Genomic DNA, 22,905 nt, shown 5'->3' on the forward strand with positions numbered 1-22,905 from the left:
TTGTTTCTCCTCCAAACACGCCGTGTTGTGTTTCTACCAAACAGTTCTACTTTGGTTTCATCTGACCATATGACATTCTCCCAATACTCTTCTGGATCATCCAAATGCTCTCTAGCAAACTTCAGACGGGCCCAGAAATGTAATGGCTTAAGCAGGGGGACAGGTCTGGCACTGCAGGGTCTGAGTCCCTGGCGGCGTAGTGTGTTACTGATGGTAGCCTGTGTAATGTTGGTCCCAGGTCATTCACTAGGTCCCCCCGTGTGGTTCTGGGATTTTTGCTCACCATTCTTGAGATCATTTTGACCCTATGGGGTGAGATCTTGTGTGGAGCCCCAGTTCGAGGGAGATTATCAGTGGTCTTGTATGTCTTCCATTTTCTAATTATTGCTCCCACAGTTGATTTGTTCACACCAAGCTTCTTGCCTATTGCAGATTCAGTCTTCCCAGCCTGGTGCAGGACTACAGTTTTGTTTCTGGTGTCCTTCGACAGCTATTTGGTCTTCACCATAGTGGAGTTTGGAGTGTTACTGTTTGAGGTTGCGAACAGGTGTCTTTTACACTGATAACAAGTTCAAACAGGTGCCAGTACTACAGGTAATGAGTGGAGGACAGAGGAGCCTCTTAAAGAAGAAGTTACAGTTCTGTGAGAGCCAGAAATCTTGCTTGTTTGTAATTGACCAAATACTTATTTTCCACCAAAATGTGAAAAAAAATTCTTTCCATATCAGACAATATGATTTTCAGGATTTGTTTTCTCATTTTGTATCTCATAGTTGAGGTCTACCTATGATGTCAATTACAGGCCTCTCTCATCTTTTTAAGTGGGAGAACTTGCACAATTGGTGGCTGACTAAATACTTTTTTCCCCCACTGTAATGGGGGCTAGGGTTATCAGAACATATAGACGAATTGAATCATAGAATCATAGAATCATAGAATGGTAGAGTTGGAAGGGACCTCCTGGGTCATCTGGTCCAACCCCCTGCTCAAAGCAGGATTCACTAGATCATCTCAGACAGATGTCTGTCCAGCCTCTGTTTGAAGACGTCCATTGAAGGGGAACTCACCACCTCTCGTGGCAGCCTGTTCCACTCATTAATCACCCTAACTGTCAAAAAGTTTTTTCTAATATCTAATCTGTGTCTCCTCCCATTTAGTTTCATCCCATTGCTTCTAGTCTTTCCTTGTGCAAATGAGAATAAAGATGATCCTTCTACAATGTGACAGCCCTTGACATATTTGTAGACAGCTATTAAGTCTCCTCTCAGTCTTCTTTTTTGCAAGCTAAACATTCCCAAATCCTGCAACCGTTCCTCATAGGACATGGTTTGCAGACCAGTCACCATTCTGGTCGCTCTTCTCTGAACTTGCTCCAGTTTGTCTATGTCTTTTTTAAAATGTGGTGCCCAAAACTGTACACAGTATTCCAGATGAGGTCTGACCAAAGAGGAGTAAAGACCGATAATGACTTCACGTGATCTAGACTGTATGCTTCTGTTAATACATCCCAGAATTGTATTTGAGATGCATGTTGTCTATAATGTTTTCCCCTTATTTATTTTTATGTTAGGTCAGCAGTTAACTGACTTTTTTTCACCTGGTCACATTGATTGTGTTTTTTTCCCCCTTGCCTCCTTCCCCCTTATCTTTGGTGATCTAAGGCTGCGATCGGGTAATGAGAGTGGTGCTGATGCAGTGGTGGTTGCCTGGCTATAGCATCGCTGTTCCACTCGCTCTGGCTTCCGGATCACATTATTGGTTGTCATGGGACTCACACGTGACTCCCCACATGATCCGTGATGCGGAGGTGGTTGCCTGTAGACTGGCACCGCTCACATGCTCTGCCCCGCTTCTGGATCACGGCTGGATGAATCACGTGGGTGACGTGATCACCCACGTGGTTTATGACATCGCATGATACTGGGATGGACTGCAAATTACGTTTTCACCCTCGAGATCATAGAGATTGGATTATTTTTTCCACATTGAGGGCCATTTGTGAATATTCATGGCCGGTGATTGACATAGTATAGGTAACGTTTCCTTATATGGTATGTGCTTGAGATCTGAGGCTCTTATAGGTAGCACTCACCTTATGCATATGTAGTAGCTGGCATATGATGATTGGTGGGTGGATTCCATGGTTACAGGGTAGCTGGTTTTAGATTCGTATATTACATACATAGGAAATAATAAGAGTTGTATTGAACTTATTGTATGCGATGATTATCAGAGTATGTTTTAGCATTGATATGTATTTATATTAATATCAGCAATTTTGTATGAATATTTAATGGAAATTAATTATGGATTAGGTTTGTTTATATGTGGGCGGGTTGGAGGTGTGTATTGGTACATGAGCCCAGGACACACTATAAAATCCAGCCAGTTGTGCATATGAGTATACTTGATAAAGACCAATATGTGGTTGAAACATTTTACATTTTTCATGGCGGAATAAATAAAAAACTTGAATTCAACACCCTGGACTGGACACTGTTCTTTTGTTTCTCTACTTTGGATGCTGTTCCAAGCGGGTTCCTTGGTATGCTGAACTAGAGTCCTCAGTAAGCTTGTGCTGTCAGCCACTGTCTTTGTTTAAATTTCTTGAGGGGTCTAATTTCCAAAATGGGGTTACTTGTGGGGTTTCCATTGTTTAGGCACATCAGGGGCTCTCCAAACACGACATAGCGTCCGCTATCTATTCCAGACAATTTTAGGCTCCAAAATTCAAACGGTGCTCCTTCCCTTCCAAACCCTGCCGTGCGCCCAAACAGTAGTTTGTCATAACATATGGGATATCGGTGTACTCAGGAGAAACTGCACAACAAGTTTTATGATGCATTTTCTCCTGTTACCTTTGTGAAAATGCAAAATTTGGGGCTAAAGTAAAAATTTTTCTGTGAAAAAGTAACATTTTAATTTTTTCCTTCCCCATTGCTTTCATTCCTGTGAAGCATCTGAAGAGTTAATAAACTTATGTGGTTTTGAGCACTTTGAGGGGTGCAGTTTTTAGAATGGTGTTACTTTTGGGTATTTTATGTCACATAGGCCTCTCAAAGTCACCTCAAATGTGACGTGGTCCCTAAAAAAATTGGTTTGGTAAATTTTGTTGGAAAAATGAGAAATTGCTGTTCAATTTTTAACCCTTTTAACTTCCTAACAAAAAAAATGTTTCAAAAATTGTGCTAATGTAAAGTAGACATGTGGTAAATGTTATTTATTAACTATTTTGTGTGACATAACTCTCTGGTTTAAGGGCATAAAAAATAAAAGTTTGAAAATTGTGAACTGTTTTAAAATTTTTGCCAAATTTGCAATACTTTCACAAATAAACGCAAGTCATATCAAACAAATTATACCACTATCATGAAGTACAATATGTCATGAAACAACATTCTCAGAATCACTGGGATCTGAAGAAGCGTTCCAGAGTTATTGCCACATAAAGTGACACTGGTCAGAATTGTAAATTTTGGCATGGTAATGAACGTGAAAACAGGCTTGGGGGGTGAAGGGGTTGAGAAGTGGGCAGTTTTTTCAGGATCCCTAGTAGCCCAGAAACCCACATCAAAATGATATACATTGACATAGAGAAAGTGGCAGGCTATAAAATGCATAATAATAATGGATGATGAATGGGTTAATTCAAACCTAACTTAAGGTGACATATATCATCACATGACCATAACAATCTGAAAAAATAAATGTAGTTTTAGCCCATAATAGTGCATAGGCTAAAATGTTATAAATTAAAAATATGCAATAATCTAATATTTATGGATGTGACAGAGACCCACTCTAAGTTGGATTTTACCTATCATGGTATGTGTTGACTTCCCCCAGGTCATCTCCCCAAACCAAAAGGCATTCGGGCATCAGTCAGCACTTTTGGCTGATAGTATTTTGTGTCTATGTTCAGTTTTGCTTTTCCTGAATGTTTAAAGTAGAAATTAGTAGATTGTTTGAAATTCAAATTTGCGAGTTTCACTGAATTTTCCTTCATAATTCAATTCACATCAAATAAATTCGCTGCAAATCCTAATACTGGAAAGCTTCTAATTACTTGGAAAATACAAGTATTAGTTTTTGTAGTGGGGTAGCAGGGGATGGGAGTAAAAAAGAGAGAGAATGAGAGCGTGACCAAATGGGATTGACCAAGTGATGTCATAGTTGCAGACCATTACCAGGAAGCCAGTGTGGCTACACAAATGTCATTAGCCTGCTCTCTGATGTAGCATCGGCGTCTCTGCCTCCTGCCGGGCAGAGACACCGTTCCCCTCACCGCCGAGGTCCAGGTCCAGCGTCTTCCTGCACCCCTGCTTCCCGGGCACTGTGCTTAGGGCACGCGCGCGCTCCCTCCATCTTAAAGGGGCCGCGTGTGCCGTCCTATAGAGTCCCCGGCCAATGGCCGGAGGACTCCTCCTATATAAGGCACCTCCTCCAAAATGGAGGTGCCTGTGAAAGGTTATTGTTCCATGTGCTTCAGCCCTCAGGTTCCGCTGCCTGTCCGTTCTGCTGCCTGTCAGTTCTGCCTGCCAGTCTGTCTAACAGTTCAGCCCGCCAGTCTGTCTAACAGAACTGCTCGCTAACCTGCCGTGCCCACCAGTCTGCCTACCTGGAGCACCTGCCTGTAACCTGTCGTGCCCACCAGCCAGCCTACCTGGTGCACCTGCCTGTTACCTGTTGTGCCCACCAGCCTGCCTACCTGGAGCACCTGCCAGCTACCTGCCGTGTTAACCTGCTTGCCTACCCGGAGCACCCGTCTGGCTGTCTGCCGAACCAGCCTGCTTATCTACCCGGACCACCCGTCAGCCTTCCTGCCATGCTCATCTGCTGTACCGGTCAGTTCCTGCCATCTGTCCAGTGGGAGTCACCTGCTCTCACACAAGGTCGGTCCCAGAGTAGCACCTGGTCCACCTGCCCGGTCCCTCCCTGGCTCACGGAGTCGGCTAAGCCGCTGTGTGACCTTGGTCAGGCCGAGTAGGCACTTAGTCACGCCCCTCTGGTCCCTTCTTGCACCGAAGCACAGAGATTCCACCACCCGGACTCGTAACATCTGATGCTTCTGCAGTGTGGAAAATGTTTCAAATTTTTTTTTTCTTTGCGATCCTTGTAAATCGAATCTCAAAGTTTTCACATTTGCGTGTAATTTCAGGAAATTCGACTCAGGTGAAGTACATACTCCTCAGATCGAACCACGCATCTCCAGTTAAAGGCAGAAAATTATTTACCTATAAATAGTGATGAGCGAGCTTGCTCGCCACTGCTCGGTACTCGCCCGAGCATCTCACTGCTCGAGATGCTCGGCGCTCTGAGAGTATTTCCGGGTTGCTCGGGCAGGAGCTCAGGTCCCCTCCCTGCATGTTTGGGGCTCTTTAGAGAGCCAATGAACATGCAGGGATTGCCTGCCACACACTGTAATGCCGTAGCCATGTTGGTTGCGGCATTGCAATGATTGGCTGGCCGCACAGCGTCATCAGGTCTATAAAAGACATGGCGCCGCCATGCTCGTCACAGTCTACCTCGGAAACAGGCAGAGTAGGGAGAGGTGCTGCTAAGCTAGGGAGAAATTGGGTTGTTTATTAGTGTAGGTATACCACAACATCTATATATATCCATCTGAACTAACAGTCCTTCTGAGGACTAATCCAGCTGCATATTTTCAGTGGTGAAGGTGATAGCAGGAGTTAGGCAGGCAGGCAGGGTATGTGGCAGACTACAGTTCATATAGCAAGAGGGTCCATTGAACGTTCTGTTAGTCTAGGTATTCCACAACATATATATATCACAGCTAGGCAGGCAGGCAGTGTATGTGGCAGACTGCAGTGTATAATACAGCACAAGAGGCTCCATTCCAGTTCTGTCTGCTCCTGCTGTTGCAGATATTTCTAGAAATAGCCCCAAGTATCAGGGGCCAGGGTTAATTATTTTTTTGATCTTAATCCTGATTATTTGCTTAAAACGCAGTCCAGAGAACACCGTTTTTCAGCTCCATTTGCTTGTTGCCACAGCAGAATACAGCCAGATTCTTTCCATATTACAGTGATAAAAATCCAATAATTTGTAGTGAACGTGGATAATATTGGCCTCCATTTAAATGTTGTTGCAGTGTGTCAGTGAAGTTATTGACATGAGGTCGCTGTGAAAAATAGTAACCTACAGGCCAGCTATTTAAAACTGTGGATTTCTGTCACACGTATCACATATAAGTGTGCTCCAAATTCAGGCATTTCTGGCCTCCATTTAAATTTTGTTGCAGTGTGTTAGTGAAGTTATTGACACCAGGTCGATGTGAAAAATAGTAACCTACAGGCCAGCTATTTAAAACTGTGGTTTTCCGTCACACATATCACATATCACTGCGGTTCAAATCCAGCCATTTGTAGTGAACGTGGAAAATATTGTTCTCCATTTAAAATGGGCAAGGCGCGTGGCAAGGGACGGGGAAGTGGACGTGATGGTGCATGCAGAGGACGAGTTCAAGGCCGTGGGCAAGCTGAAATTGTGCCTCAACAAACACCCACATCTTGTCGCTCGTCCTTCCTGTCCCAATTAATAGGGGACCACAGAACACCACTATTGAACACAGAGCAGTGTGAAAAGGTTATTGCTTGGATAGCAGATAATGCTTCCAGTCATTTAGCCACCATCACTACCACCCTGTCTTCCACACGGTCAAGTCTCAGTAGCCGTGAGTCTGGACTGCATATTCCTCACCCTGATCCTCCTTCCTCCCACCATGCTAAATGCCCGGAGACAACTGATCCCACACTTGGACACGCCGAAGAGCTGTTCACTTTTCCATTTATAGATTCGGGCCTCTCACCCCGTCCACTTGAAGCGGGGCAAGAGGAGATCGCATGTAGCGATGCCCAAATATTTGAGCAGCCACGGTCACATGAATGAGACGGTGGGAAACTGTCACAAGAGGTGGATGATAATGAGACACAATTGCCAGAAAGTCAGGAGGAGGACCAGGGTGCAGAATTGGAAGACGAGGTGGTGGATGATATAGTAACTGACCCAACCTGGAAGGGGGACATGCAGAGTGAGGACAGCAGCACACAAGGGGAGGGAGACGTAGCACCACAACAAGCAGAAAGAAGCAGTGTGGTGGCCGCAGACACAAGGCAGGAAAGCATTCCTCGTAACGCCAACACGACGGAAGTTGCCAGTACAATTGTTAGGTCTTCCCGAGTATGGTTGTTTTTTAAAGACTCTGCCGATAACTCCAAAAAGCCCATTTGCACCACCTGCCAGGCCAGCATCAGCAGGGGTAGCAAAACTACCAGCCTGACCACTACCAGCATGATCAGGCACATGGCAGCAAAGCACCCGACTAAGTGGGCTGAACCCACGAGTCCAGGAACAGTGTCTGCGGGTGACACCACTGCTTCTTCTGCTGTTGTGCGTGCACGCCAATCCCCTGTCCATGGCGCATGCCAAGATGCCTCCCGCCGTGCACCTGTCCTTGAACACTCTCAACTAGCACCATCAGCAAGCACGTCCACATCCTTGTCCCAGTGCAGCGTTTAGTTGTCCCTACTCCAGTCCTTGGAATGCAAGCGCAAATGCGCAGCTTATGCCCCACAGGCCACACTACTAAATTCACACATTTCACGAATGCTTGCGCTCGAAATGTTGCCTTTTAGGCTCGTGGAAACGGAAGCTTTCTGCAACCTGATGGCAGTGGCCATCCCTCGGTACTTGGTCCCCAGCCGCCACTATTTCTCCCTGTGTTCAGTCCCCTCAATACACAAGCACGTGTCCCACAACATTAGCCGTGCCCTCAACAACGCAGTTAATGGGAAAGTCCACCTAACCACGGACACATGGACAAGTGCTTGTGGGCAGGGACAGTACATCTCGTTGACAGCACACTAGGTTAACATAGTGGAAGCCAGGACCCAGTCAGACCTTGGGATGGAACACATCCTCCCGACGCCAAGGATTGCGGGCTCTGGGTCAATCAGGATTGCCCTCACATTCTACAGCTCCTGCACCTCCTCCTCCTCCACTTCAGCCTCCATCTTCAAAATGACCACATCAGTCACAAGCTGGATGCACTGCAGCACTGCCTCAGCCAAGCGGCAACAGGATTTGCTGAAGCTAATATGCTTCGGTGACAAACCGCACAATGCTGAAGAGTTGTGGACTGCTCTGAAAGAGCAGGCAGATCTGTGGCTCACACCGCTGAACCTATAGCCAGGCATGGTCGTGTGTGACAATGGACGGAACCTGGTGGCGGCTCTGAGGCGAGGCAAGCTCACACACGTACCATGCCTGGCCCATGTGCTTAAGCTCGTGGTTCAGCAGTTTCTCAAAACCTACCTGGATCTGCCACATCTGCTTGTCAATGTACACCGCCTGTGTGCACATTTTAGAAAGTCAGCTACAGCTTCCGCCGCTCTTGCCGTGTTTCAGCAGCGTTTGCAGCTTCCAGCTCACCGACTGATCTGCGATGTCCCCACGCGTTGGAACTCTACACTGCAGATGTTGGGAAGGATTTCTGAGCAGAAGACTGCAGTTGTTGAGTATCAGCATCAACAAGGCTGTTAGTATTCAGGTCAGACTCCACACATAAAACCTCAGGAGTGAACATTGATGTCAGACATATGTACCATCCTCCAAAACTTTGAGGAATCCACCAAGAGGGTGAGCAGCGATGACGCCAAAATTAGCGTCACCATCCCGCTTCTCTGTCTTTTGAAATGCTCTCTGCTCACAATTAAAGAGGATGCATTGAAGGCAGAGCACGATGAGATGGAGCAAGGAACCATACAGGGTGATTACACACAGCCTAGCCTCATCTCATCCCAATGTGGATTGGGTGACAATGAGGAAGAGGAGGAGGAGGAAGAACAGGAGCTAGTTTCCTGCACTATAGAGAGTACTACCTGCACAACTGTCATACCGTCTGTTCAGCATGGATGGCCTGAGGATAGGGAGGAGGATGAGGAGGAGAGCATGGTCAGTCGTCCTCTTGGTGAGGACACGAAATTCTTGCCTCTTTGCAGTCGGGCACACATGGCTAAGTTTATGTTGCGCTGCCATTCCCGTGACCCTCGCGATGTCCAAATTTTGTGTGACAGTCATTACTGGTTGGTGACGCTTCTAGACCCACGCTACAGGAAGAACTTTATATCTTTTATTCCTTTGCAGGACAGGTCTAATAAAATGGGGCAGTATGAGAAGGCCCTTGTCGCATAGGTCCTGAGGCGGGGGGTACTTTCACAAGGAGTGCAAAGTTTCGGAAGATGGTGAGGGAGTACTTTGCCGACTGTACCAACGTCCTTCGTGATTCCTCTGTGCCTTATAATTATTGGGTATCTAAGCTGGACACGTGGCATGAACTGGCTCTCTATGCCTTGGAGGTCCTGGCCTGCCCTGCCGCCAGCGTTTTGTCAGAGCGGGTTTTTAGTGCCGCCGGTGGAATTATAACCGATAGGCGCATCCGCCTGTCAACTGAAAATGCTGACAGGCTGACTCTTATAAAAATGAACAAGGGCTGGATTGGGCCAGACTTCTCAACACCACTGAATTATAGCAGCGTAACATATACTCAAATACAGTGGTTTCTTTTGGGAGATCTAACTCTATTCCCATGCACCTCTGTCTTCACACCCAGACATGGGTTTACGCTTCCTGATTTTGTCTATTTGCTCTTGTCCTCCTCCTTCTCCGCAACCTCATCCTCCACCACCATATGTATCATATCAACATATCTACGTCTCTTGCAAGGGGCATTGGAGTTCCTCCAAATTTTTGGCAGCTGTTGCTTCACTGAATAGGCAAACGGCAAACACTATGGGAGACCCACTTCCTAATAATGGGAACATTGTTTTTAGGAGGCCGAGAAGCAGTCCTGGCTAAGAAAAGTGTGTGTTAAGGTTCCCGGACACTCTATGGCTGCTTTTTTACTGACGTGAAAACCCACGCAAACACGGGGAGAACATACAAAATCCTTGCAGATGTTGTCCTTGCTGGGATTTGAACCCAGGATCCCAACGCTGCAAGGCTTCAGTGCTAACCACTGAGCTAATGTGCTGCTGTTCACCCTCTGATATCTAACAGGCTGGAGAAACTTGCACCTACAGCCACTCTGTCTTCAGCTCCTTTGTGAGAAACTAATGTATTTGGGCAGCCACTCAGTCTACCAAATAGAATTCCTGAGAAGGAAATTGTGGATGGCTTTGCTACTGGTACTGGGGGCAGTGCTAATACCATGGCGTCATACCATAGTTCACTGTAAATATTCCAGGCTGGTAGGAGGCAAGCAGTTTTCCACAGAAAAGTACCAGCAGTAATGTTCAGGGGCCCTTGCTTGTGGAAGGCCGAGACGATACCAAGAGAAATAGTGGCGGCTGGGGACCCAGTATGGACACACGGCCACCGCCATGAGTTTGTGAAAAGCTTCTGCCTCCACGAGCCTAAAAGGCCACTTTCAAGTGCAAGCAGCTGTCAAAAATTTGGCAGTATAGTATTGCAGCCTGTGGATGGGTGGCTGGCTGCATACTTGCATTCCAAGGAGTGGGGTAGGGACAATTGAACGCTGCGCTGGGACAAGGGCATGGACGGTGATTGTTGCAAGTCTGCAATGACAGGTGCATGGCGGGAAGCCTTTTCACATGCGCCAAGGATCACTTATGATGGGCACACTTTTAGGCAGTGACCCGTGAGTCAGAAATGCTTCCAGAGGTCTTCCCCATGCTGTTCCCATGTCTTTTCAGCACTGTATGCATGTGTCTGATGGTGTGTCACTCACCACATGGCCAGATAAGGTTGTAAAATGTTAAAATGACATTTCCTGGTGAATGCATTTGTCTTGGTTGAAAGCATTGCAAAAATGCAAAAACGTATCAAAAATGCTACGTGTGAACATAGCCCAAGGTGTGGAGGAGTATTTTTGTTTTTGTTTATTTATTTTGCCTTATATACAAGTCATTACCCTGGAAAGGATGTTCCTTAACATTTTTCCCAGGAAAATCCATTTTGGTTTCGGTTTTGCATGTCCGTAAAAGTGGCGTAATACCTCTGACAACATTGTTGACAGAAGTGATCTGGGCATCTGAAATGCTTCCAGGGGTCTTCCCCATGCTGATCCCATGTCATTTGAGCACTGTTCCCAGCAATTTGGGCAATTTTTAGGCCCTCTGCAGACTGCCTGGGGGAGCCGCCTGAAAAATGCTCGAGTTTCCCATAGACTTACATTGGGATCATTACTCGGACTGAGCACTCGAGTATTCCAATTTGCTCGACCCGAACAACGAGTACCCGAGCATTTTAGTGCTCGCTCATCACTACCTATAAATCTTCTAAATGCATCTTAAATTCAGTTTTGAAATTACTTTTTCCCTTCTGCTACATACAGAAGGGAAATTATATGTAATGTTAATTATTCTATAACGCTGTTTATTATAATATGCATTAATGGAGAAATGGCGAAAATAATGTACAAACAGTCGTTGGTAGGCTCTGGCATTTTACACTTTCTATTACGCCACCTCCTTACCTGACTGATTCTTTTACCTTCAGTTTTCACTAAAGTTTTGCAGATGTCCATTCAGAACAGAGTGTGAACAATCCTTTTTCAATTAGGTGGTCACCAATTGATGAGGTGATTGTAGGGGTCTTAGAGAACTCAAAGTTAAGTATTTGTTTTGCCTGCAATGTGTTTGCCTTTCCCATCACTAAGGCAATCCATCCCTTGTATTATCAGATATTGATTATTAGAGCACAGACTACTATATAGTAGAACTGAATAATATTTAATCACATCAGTTTCAGGAAAGGAATTCTAAGATGAAAACTCCTGATCAACATGTTATCTGTAATACAGGGTCTATAGACATCTATGGCATACTGGAACTCTAGTAAAGGATCCAGCTTCACGGATATAAAATCTTCATCATTATTGGTAAAGTTATTAAACATCTTTACATCCAGAACATTGTTCATCAGTGAAAACACCAATGTGTTTCTGGTTCATACAGCACCATTACTTACTTTACACCATGAGTAAAGGTGCTGTGTGCACCAGAAACGCGTTGGTCTTTTCGAGGATGGACAATGTACTGGATGAAGATTTTAGGGGTGTGACCGGAAGACGTGGTAGCTGGATGCTGCTGATGTGAGCTCCAGACCTAAACATCAAAATCCAATTTTATTCAAAGAAAATAAGGACCATCCACCCCTTAGACACCCTGCAATCACTTAAGAAGACCATATTGACCCTTTTGAGGCCACCCCAGCATCAAGAAGAAAGAATAACCATTGCGGCATATATACAAGCCTGAAACCACAACCTTTCCTGGCTTCACCTACAAGATCTAGTTGTGGATGTGTGCAGCTCCCACAGGCATAGGTCTGGATGCCCTGGTGAGATCGGGACCCTCAGCAGCCCGGAGACCAGTGTAGACTGAAGACAGAGAAACCCTGCACAGGAGGAAGCCGGCGTGCACATCCCCGAGAGTAAGGTGAGCAGGGGCTTAAAGGGGTTGTCCAGTACTTTATATTATCCCCCCAATGTATCCCCCCGGGACCCCTAAGGATTTTTGTATTTAGCTTACGTTGCAGATGCTGCCTGTGAGCGGCGCTATCACTGGCCGCTCACAGGCATCACGTGACCCCCGGCTGCAGCCGGCGCTGACATCCACTGACGTCACGACAAGTGCTGGCAGCAGCCAGGGGTCTCTGTCTTCTGCGTTCCACGGTGGACGCCAGGCTGTGGGCGGGGTTACCCCCCCGCGTCACACCCGGCATCCACCGCGCTCTCTGCCTCTCCCCATTCATTGGGAAAGTGCGCAGTGGATGCTGGGTGTGATGCGGGGGGTAACACCGCCCACAACCCAGCAGCCACCGCGTGGACCCCAGCGCTGAATCACGCCTCACTTGTCGTGACATCAGCGCGGGGTCACGTGCTGCCTGTGAGCGGCCAAGGATAGCGCCGCTCACAGACAGTATCTGCAACGTAAGCTAATTACAAAAATTCTTAGGGGCCCCGGGGGGATACATTGGGGGATAATATAAAGTACTGTACAACTTTTTTAAGTTACAGCCTGCAGCTGAGTCCCCTCAGGTCTTCTCACACTGGCGACTGTAAGTACTGAGTTGAGGATTTCTCCTCCTGGCAGCCTGTTGTCAGCATAAGTGTATCCTGGTCTGTACCTGTGACCCTAAATCTGCTGTCTGGTCCAGGATAACCCTCACTGGAAGACAGTCACAGGAAAATCAACTGGCTATACTATATGTGCCCCCCTATACTTGTTAATTTAAGGCCTGTTTGTACATAAATACAATCCACAGTAAACCAACAGCATATAAATGATACTATTGGAAAGATGAAGATTTTATATCCCTGGAGCTGGAACCTTTCCTAGAACACTTTTGCTCTTTCTGTCCTGGCAGTGACGCTCCAAGCTCCTGAGAGAAAAAGGGCTATAGACAAAAATCAGCACAATGATTTTTGCTGATTTACCCATGCATATGACGCGCCCCCTGGGCCATGTTGTTAGGGATACCCGGAGCCGGATCAGATGGGGGTTGTAGTCTCCGAGTGGCTGTGACCCGGTCCGTGCCCAGGGTGTCAAACTCAGTGTGTGGCAGTCCTACAGATGTTATTAGAGTTCTTTGTGTCGACTACGCCACCCGTTGATTTGCGGTCAAAAGGCCGCCGCTGCAGCAGGGTCCGCTGAGGCTGTTGGTATGTGTGCAGCTTTGGTAGTATAACCCCCAACGGGAGGGGTATAGCCTCAGGGGGTCAGATGTAGAGGATGGTGGTTGTGAAGGTGCAGGATGAATCAGCAAGAAGACTCAGAGTCGGGCTGTGCATTTCAGGGGTTTTTACTTACGGGTGTTCTTATGGTCACTCTGGCCTGAAGCGACCACCCGAGCCGTGTTGCGTCCACCAGGTCCTGGACTCGGCTAACCCCCAGGCAGTTCTGGAGCGTGGTCCTGAGCTCCTGTCTGACTTTCCCTCTCTTCTGGCCGTTCTCACCAGGGATCCACCTATGTCCGGCTCCCTCGGGTCTCTTGGTGGGTACACCTCCTCTGGGTTCCCTGACCCTATACTTGGTCTGCCTTCCTGGTGGATTTGGTGAGGGTCGTGGCAGATCCTGCCCACAACCTCCGGTCTCTGGCTAAGGTGTGCTTTTCTCTCTGCCAGCTTGGGATCCGGTACCCTGTTGCCAACTCTTCACCCTCTGATCTAATTTTGGGTTCTTGGAGTTCCCTCTTGTTTTCTCTGGGTCCTTCTGACTCCTCTCTCTCTCTTGGCCTTGGAGCTGGGCCCAGCCGGAACCACAACTCCCTGTCAGCCCTTCTGACTGAGCTTCTCTGCTCTGCTCCTCAGGTTACACTCTGACAGACTGACTCACTCTACAAAAGACCCTGTCCTAAGATGGTGCCCACCTTATATACTCCCTCTATGTGTGAGCTCAGGTGACCAGCACCCAATGAGCTCCTAGCTTTACCCAGGCTGCTCCCCCTATCTGCCCCTACACTACTGGGATGTTCCACCCCCCTCCCACTCCAGCCAGGAACAGACACTGTCGTACCTGCACATAAACTGGTGGGAGTACCGTCGGTCTGTTCCTCGGAAATGGGATGTGTGTAGTGCATGCAGCTAACTGAGCTCAGTTCCACACTCCATCCTTACCCGGGAGTGGAATATCACACCTCTGGGTTGAGGTGCAATACCCCTGTAGCAGCCGAATCCTCAGGGTGCTACATTCCCCCCTGGTAAATCACAGCACGTCCTCGGGCTGTAAAATAACAAAACATCCAAAAACATACAATTTTTTTTTTTTTTCATAAACATCATAAACATATAAAACAATATATATATATCATAAAACTTTTCATATAAAACTCCTCATTAGAAACATTCTTGTTCCTCCGGCCACGGTGCAACTTGTGACCGGGTAAAGTGCGACAGTCTCTCTTGGAAGAAAACAGTTTCCTATAAAACCGGTAGGGGGCGCTTTAGGAAGCGCAACTATATACAAGGGAATTATGGCCGCTCTCAGTCCTCGGCCAGGTATTAGGGAGGATTGACCGCTCTCAGTCCTCGGTCAGTGGGAATAGGGACACACGGGATTCAGTTCAATTGGCTGGTCCCAACGGGGACTATATTTTAACTAAAACAGTTCTTATACCCTGACGGGTAACTATGTACAGTCTCTCTCTACCGTACTTCAACGACGGCGTCCTCCTGCTCCTTCTTTAGATTCTTCAGACCCGTCCGGGTCCTCTTGCTCCTCCTCACACCGCAGCTCCTCCTCCGTCAGGCGATGCACATGGAGGGCGTAGGGTCCTTTGGCACACTTGTGCCGGGTGAAGGTGACCTCGTCCCCTACATACAGGTCACGACCTCTGTGTCCCTCCGGCAGATGGCTTTCTACGTCTCTGCGGGTTACAAAGACGTCGCCGGGGGTCTGATGGTCTCTGATAAAGCCCCATCCGTGCTGCATATTGAATTTTATCACAGTCCCGGTGGAAGGGGGACCATGAGCTGCACGGGGATTCCTCCTGGTCCGGCTCTTCTGCTCCGCGCTCCTTATCTGCATTTGCTGTTCCCGGACCCGCCTCTCTCTCCGCTCCTTCTCGAAGACCTCGAGCTGCTGGCGGCAGCACTCTGCACGCTCCGCTGCGGCCGCCCGAGTCTCCTGAGTGAACCCCATGAGGTCTTCTCTGGTGGGGTCCCACTCAAACTGTGCCTCCTCCAGCGGGGGCGAGGTCCTCTTTACGGGCTTCGGAGCCGGAATCAGGGGCTCGCACATGGGCCTTGCTCTCTGGAGTTCCAGCTGAATGTACTCCTGGGGCCATACAAAGGGCTGCCCATCCGGGCACGTATGCTGGGCAAATAGATTTTCACCCAGGTGCGGCACTCTAGATGTTGAGGGCGCGTTGATGGCAGCGGCGCCCGGGTCGACCAGGCCTTGCGACCAGGCTTGGGGCACCCTAAAGGCAAAGGGCACCGTAAGAACGGCGGCGCCCTGGGTTACTCGGCCCTGCGACCAGGCCGGTGGCTCCGCGGAGGTAGGGGGCGCTGTTGGTATTGCGGCGCCCGGAGGTACTAGGCCTTGCGACCAGGCCGATGGTATTTCCTGCTTTGCCGCGCTCAGGGTCGAAGCGCGTGACGTCACAGGGGTCGCGGCCGCGGTTTCCGGTTGAGGCCTAGTCGGCGGCGGTGACGATGCAGCGACGGGCACGGCAGGGGGAATTTCGGGCTCTGCGACGGGGAGCTGGGGCAGGCACGCGGTTTCCCGGCTCGGGGTAGAGACGTCCCCTTTACCTGCCTCCGTCCGTTCAGCTCCCTTCTCGGCGCCGTCTCCTGCCTTCATTCCTCCTGCGCCATCCTCAGAGGCGGTCTGTCTCCTCGTCTCGGGCGGCGTGCTCCGCTGACGGGTTCCGGTCTGCTGGGCCATCTCTCGGCTCCACTCCGCCAACGTCTCCCGCTGCACCCGGGCCATCCTCCGTGCGAGGCCCTCCAGCGCGGTCTGTGCACACTCCCGGTCTCGGGGGAGCTGTGCCAGGATCTCCACTAAGCCTAGTGGGGTTGTTGCTTGCAGCAGGCTCCTGACCACTGGGTCGGTGCTGCCTGTCTCTCCCTCCATCTCCGGGTACGCTCTCTCTGGACTCTCTTCCAGACGTCTTGTCTCCGGGTGCGCTCTCTCCAGACTTCTCCAGGCTGCACCCATCTTCGTTCTCTTGTTCTGTCTCCGCCCCCATTGAGGGTGGTCCCGGGGCAACTTCAGTTCCAGGGGCAGTTCTCTCACGCTGATGGACACTTCCAGCATCACAGTCTCTGTTGGTGGGCGCGGTTTCCGCTTTTGGCGCCATTCTTCGACCTGGCCCACGATGGGAGGTGGCCTTTTGCCACCCTCTGGCACGCCCATAATGGCGTCCGCTCCCCCAAGGCGGGAAATCTTCGGAAATGGCGGGAAAAAGCTGCAAATGGCGGACAACCGGCGGGAAACGACCTGTGATGGGGTCCGTTGGCGGGACCCTCCGGAACCGGCAGGAGACTTCTTTTTGAGGTAACGGTGAACTTTTCTTCAGGCACGCAGTACCCGGTTGTTGCGGGCACGTTATCCTGCCGACTACGCCAAAGTTGACGCGCCCCCTGGGCCATGTTGTTAGGGATACCCGGAGCCGGATCAGATGGGGGTTGTAGTCTCCGAGTGGCTGTGACCCGGTCCGTGCCCAGGGTGTCAAACTCAGTGTGTGGCAGTCCTACAGATGTTATTAGAGTTCTTTGTGTCGACTACGCCACCCGTTGATTTGCGGTCAAAAGGCCGCCGCTGCAGCAGGGTCCGCTGAGGCTGTTGGTATGTGTGCAGCTTTGGTAGTATAACCCCCAACGGGAGGGGTATAGCCTCAGGGGGTCAGATATAGAGGATGGTGGTTGTGAAGGTGCAGGATGAATCAGCAAGAAGACTCAGAGTCGGGCTGTGCAGTTCAGGGGTTTTTACTTACGGGTGTTCTTATGGTCACTCTGGCCTGAAGCGACCACCCGAGCCGTGCTGCGTCCACCAGGTCCTGGACTCGGCTAACCCCCAGGCAGTTCTGGAGCGTGGTCCTGAGCTCCTGTCTGACTTTCCCTCTCTTCTGGCTGTTCTCACCAGGGATCCACCTATGTCCGGCTCCCTCGGGTCTCTTGGTGGGTACACCTCCTCTGGGTTCCCTGACCCTATACTTGGTCTGCCTTCCTGGTGGATTTGGTGAGGGTCATGGCAGATCCTGCCCACGACCTCCGGTCTCTGGCTAAGGTGTGCTTTTCTCTCTGCCAGCTTGGGATCCGGTACCCTGTTGCCAACTCTTCACCCTCTGATCTAATTTTGGGTTCTTGGAGTTCCCTCTTGTTTTCTCTGGGTCCTTCTGACTCCTCTCTGTCTCTTGGCCTTGGAGCTGGGCCCAGCCGGAACCACAACTCCCTGTCAGCCCTTCTGACTGAGCTTCTCTGCTCTGCTCCTCAGGTTACACTCTGACAGACTGACTCACTCTACAAAAGACCCTGTCCTAAGATGGTGCCCACCTTATATACTCCCTCTATGTGTGAGCTCAGGTGACCAGCACCCAATGAGCTCCTAGCTTTACCCAGGCTGCTCCCCCTATCTGCCCCTACACTACTGGGATGTTCCACCCCCCTCCCACTCCAGCCAGGAACAGACACTGTCGTACCTGCACATAAACTGGTGGGAGTACCGTCGGTCTGTTCCTCGGAAATGGGATGTGTGTAGTGCATGCAGCTAACTGAGCTCAGTTCCACACTCCATCCTTACCCGGGAGTGGAATATCACACCTCTGGGTTGAGGTGCAATACCCCTGTAGCAGCCGAATCCTCAGGGTGCTACACATACAATTAAGTTTAGTGTGAATTGTTCGTTAGTAATTACACCCACAGAATAAAATGGGCAACACTTTGTTAACCACATCTTTATTTCAGTAAGTCACAGAGGAAAAAAAAAACAACAAGAAAACCGATTGTTCTTCACAACAAGATTTTTTTTTAATAAAGTAAACACACAAATTGCTTGGTTGTGTCTCAGCCTACGCTGCAGAGCTAATGATTTCATTAGCTCTAATTAGGACTTATGTACCTGCAGGAGGTAATCTAAGACTACATTATTCATGACAGATCTACCACGGACTGTGCATTATCTTTGGCTCCTACTTAGTGAAGTACATGGAGCTGCTGTTTGTAATAAAATGTTGGCGGTGTTAACGCCTTACACCATTTTTTCCATTCTGCAGGGTTTTCAAACATTCCTGTCAATCATTCTACATTCTCTTTATTCCTCTGCCATGCATTGATACAATACATCTTACCAAAGTATCTAATCTATGGCAGTCCTATTAGCAACATTGCAATTTGTGTAACATTATTACATGCATTCAACTACAAATATTAATTTCCTAGTGCATAGTTGTGAAAAGGTCTTCATTTGTATTTATCTCCAGGAATTGGCAGTGAAAGTTTAAGAATTCACAGTTCACACTCAGTTGAGCCGCCATGTTTTATGTTCACCCTTAAGTTCTCCCACAATTATTTATTTACAATATATTTGTTGGTTAATTGGTATATGGTGTTATATTGCTAAAAGTCATTTTAAAGGTCATGTTTTTTTTAAACCTTGACATTAAAGAAGGGTTTTGTTATTTTTATAAGTGTGGTGCTAGGATCTATGTTTTCTTTAATTTTCTCAACTGGAGATAATATAGTTGTACATATAACAAGGTGGATGACTGTGTAATCTTGTAAAGGAGTAGCTACAGTGCCTTGAAAACAAAGCAAAAAGTGGCAAGTATTTGTGAAGTGTAAAGGAAATTATACATGGTTTTCTTATTATTTTAAAAGCATAAATCTGAAAATTGTGACATGCATTTACATACAGCCATCTGGAGTCTGATACCCCTAAATAAAATCCTGACCAATTGCCTCCAGAAGTCACATAATTAGTAAATTGAGTCCACCTCTGTGTAATTTTCTCTCAGCATAACTACAGCTGTTCTGTGAAGGCCTCAAAGGTTTGTTTTAGAACATTTCGGATCAAACAGCATCATGAAAACCAAGGAACACACCAGACAGGTCAGGGATAAAGTTGTGGAGAAGAGCAAAGCAGGGTTGGGTTATAAAAAAAAATAGCCCAAGCTTTGAACATCTCACTGTTCAATCCATCATCCAAAAATGTAAGGAGTAGGGAACAACTGTAAACCTACCAAGACATGGCCATCCACCAACTGACACCCCAAGCAAGGAGAGCACTATTTAGAGAGGCAGCCAAAAGACCCATGGTCACTCTGGAGAAGCTGCAAAGTTCCACAGCTCATTTGGGAGAATCTGTCTACAAGACAACTATTAGTCCTATATTCCACAAATCTGGCCTTTATGGAAAAATGACAAGAAAAAAGTCATTTTTCTAAGCAAGCCATAAGAGGCCCTGTTTGCAGCTTGCAAAAGCCATGTGAGGGACACAGCCAGCATGTGGAAGAAGGTGCTCTGGTTAGATGAGAATAAAGTTGAACTTTTTGGGCTAAATGAAAAACTAACCCTGGACATCATCCTGAAAACACCATCCCCATTGTCAAACATGGTGATGGCACCATCATGGTGTGGGGATGCTTTTCTTCTGCAGGGACAGGGAAGCTGGTCAAAGTTGATGGGAAGATGGATGGTTCTAAATACAGGGCAATACTGGAGGAAAATCTTAAAGGCTGCAAAAGACTTGAGTCACCTTCTAACAGGACAACAAACCTAAACATACTGCCAGAGCTACAATGGAATGGTTTAGATCAAAGCAAATTCATGTGTTTGAATGGCCAAGTCACAGTCCAGACCTAAATCCCATTGAGAATCTGTGGCAAGACTTGAAAATCACAGACACTCACCATCCTATCTCACTGAGCTAGAGCTAGTTTGCTAAGGAGAATGGGCAAAAAATTCAGCTTCTAGATGTGCAAAGCTGGTAGAAACATACCCCAGAAGACTTGCAGCAGTAATTGCAGCGAAAGGTGGTCCTACAAAGTATTTGTTACTTAGTGTTAGCATATCACATAAAATCCCAATAAAATACATTTAAGTTTGTGGCTATAACATGAAAAAATGTGGAAAAGGTCATGGCGTGTGAATATTTTTTCAAAAAAGATTGCTCTCAATGGGATAAAAAAGATAATCTTGTACTTATGATACGTTTTAATGGCTAAAAAAATAAGATAAATTATGTTACAAGACAAGGTTTCGAGACAAATTAGGTCTCTTCCTCAGGCATGGTTTGTTATTATGTCATGATTTGTTATACTATGCCTGAGGAAGAGACCTAAGATGTCCCAAAAGCTTGCCTTGTAACATCATTTATCTTATTTTTGTTAGCCATTAAAAGGTATCACAACTGCAAGATTATCTTGTTTTTCCCACTGAGAGCAATCTTTTTTCAACTGGCTAACACGGTACCAAACCCCTTTTTTTATTTTATTTTTTCAAAGCACTGTAAATTCAGGCATATGTTTAGAACATGATGTTTTCTTAGTCCTTATATGAAATTTAACCATAGAGGTATCCTTTAATTACTGTAATTGAAAACAGTTTCAGTACTGTTGATGATTTTGTTGGCAAAAAACCTAGACAAAATGGGAGGTACTTTTTAAATAGAGCAAAAAGGCCCCCTCATAGGGCCCGCTTCATCATTGCATCTTCGCCAGTTTTTTTTTGGCATAAATTCCTCTCAATTAGTGACTTTTTGATTTGTGACAAATTCATTAAACAATTTTCGCCTGTTTTAAACTTTTTCGTTTGTTGATTTAGTTTTAGGATTTTTACATTAATGTTGCTTATCCAAATGTTTTAGGCTGATTCTTCAAAGATGTCACAAAATTTGTTGCAAATGAACTCTAGTCCACCCCTAGAGTGTATGTATGCCAACTATTTCAGTGTAATTTTTGCACCATTTTAGGAAACGTGTGGCTTTTATAACTATTGTGTTGCAAAACAGGTCAAAGACAAAAAAAAAAGAGCGTTTTTGATTTTGTGGAAGATTCATGACGTACATGCGCCGTTTTAAAAAATTTGGAGCAATAACGGTAACAAATACCACAATGCAATAAAGACTTCAAAATGTTCTAAATGTGTAAAAAATGAGTGCAAATAAAAATTAGAGCAGTGGACTATAGAACAATCATGTTGCTGTTTTCATTTTTTCATTTGCCTTCAAATAATAAAAGCAGAAAACAGGTCGCTGTGTGCAACAAGTCGAGTTACAGCAAAATTGTAGAAAATCCATGTAGCCTTGCTAATCACATGCAGCTTCTTACCCACAGAGAACAACAGAATTTACATGAGAGCAATATAAGTGTTCATGCAGTCCTAACATTAAGGATATACACTTTTGGAGAAGAAATAACAGGTATAGAGAATAAGAAGGAAAGACAATGGACATTTTCAGAAGACAAAAAAGTACATGGGTGCCGATGGTTCAGGTCTGTATTTGTTATAGCGTTGATAATTTGATGAAGTTTTTATTGGGTAAAAGAGAAATATGTTTTTTCTCATAAATACTCTTGCCCTTAAAATTTCATGTTGTAAAGAAAAAAAACCTGAAAAATATTCTTGTTCTTAAAATGTTGCTCTGTGAAAACAAACAAACAAACAGATAAACTCCATTCATCCCCTGAAAACATTTCTTCACTGCAGATCAGACTTTGTCATTCGCAAATGTTGAACTGGAAAGTTTGAACTTCATTATATGGTTTTATTGACTTAAATTTATTTTTATAAAAGTGTCTTATTCACTCTCTCAACCAAGAGTGAGATTTATACAGTAAAAGTAAGAAAAAACATGAGCAGCAACCTTTGTTAAAACAATGAGCTAACACTGCAAGGATATGAGTAGGTCAGATAATCCCCTAAAATTAAGTTGGAAGTAAATTGAACATAATAAAATAATTTTTTACATCTAATTTTGCCAAAGTATGCCGTAAGTTGCTTGTCTAGGGCAACATTTTATATTATCATGCTAAAATGAATGTAGGCAGGAATGTTGCCATTATTGTACCTTACACCCACCAGGAGAAATAATTGAGAGACCCCATTTTAACTATTCAGTACAATACAAGTGACTAATTATAATTAAAAACCCAGCACAGTATTGAACGCAGGTCATATTGTCAGTAAAGATTAATAACAGATTGTTTCTTAAGCAACTAATAAATGGTTAAACTCTCACCGGAAGTCCTCTGCTCTATGACAGCACTTTATGTAGGTGTCAACTGCTAGACTAAATGGGTCATGTAATAATGTTCTATATTGGGCCAGTCTGAACATAGTCTTGCAGGCTGTTCCTGGCAGTGGATAATACCTCCTAAAGGTAGTTCAAGGAAGGATAACCACTGAACCATGGTCATATA

The sequence above is a fragment of the Phyllobates terribilis genome, unplaced genomic scaffold (assembly GCF_046119375.1).
Source record: "Phyllobates terribilis strain yellow unplaced genomic scaffold, ASM4611937v1 Scaffold_1__5_contigs__length_1240528914, whole genome shotgun sequence".
NCBI classification, from domain to species: Eukaryota; Metazoa; Chordata; class Amphibia; order Anura; family Dendrobatidae; genus Phyllobates; species Phyllobates terribilis.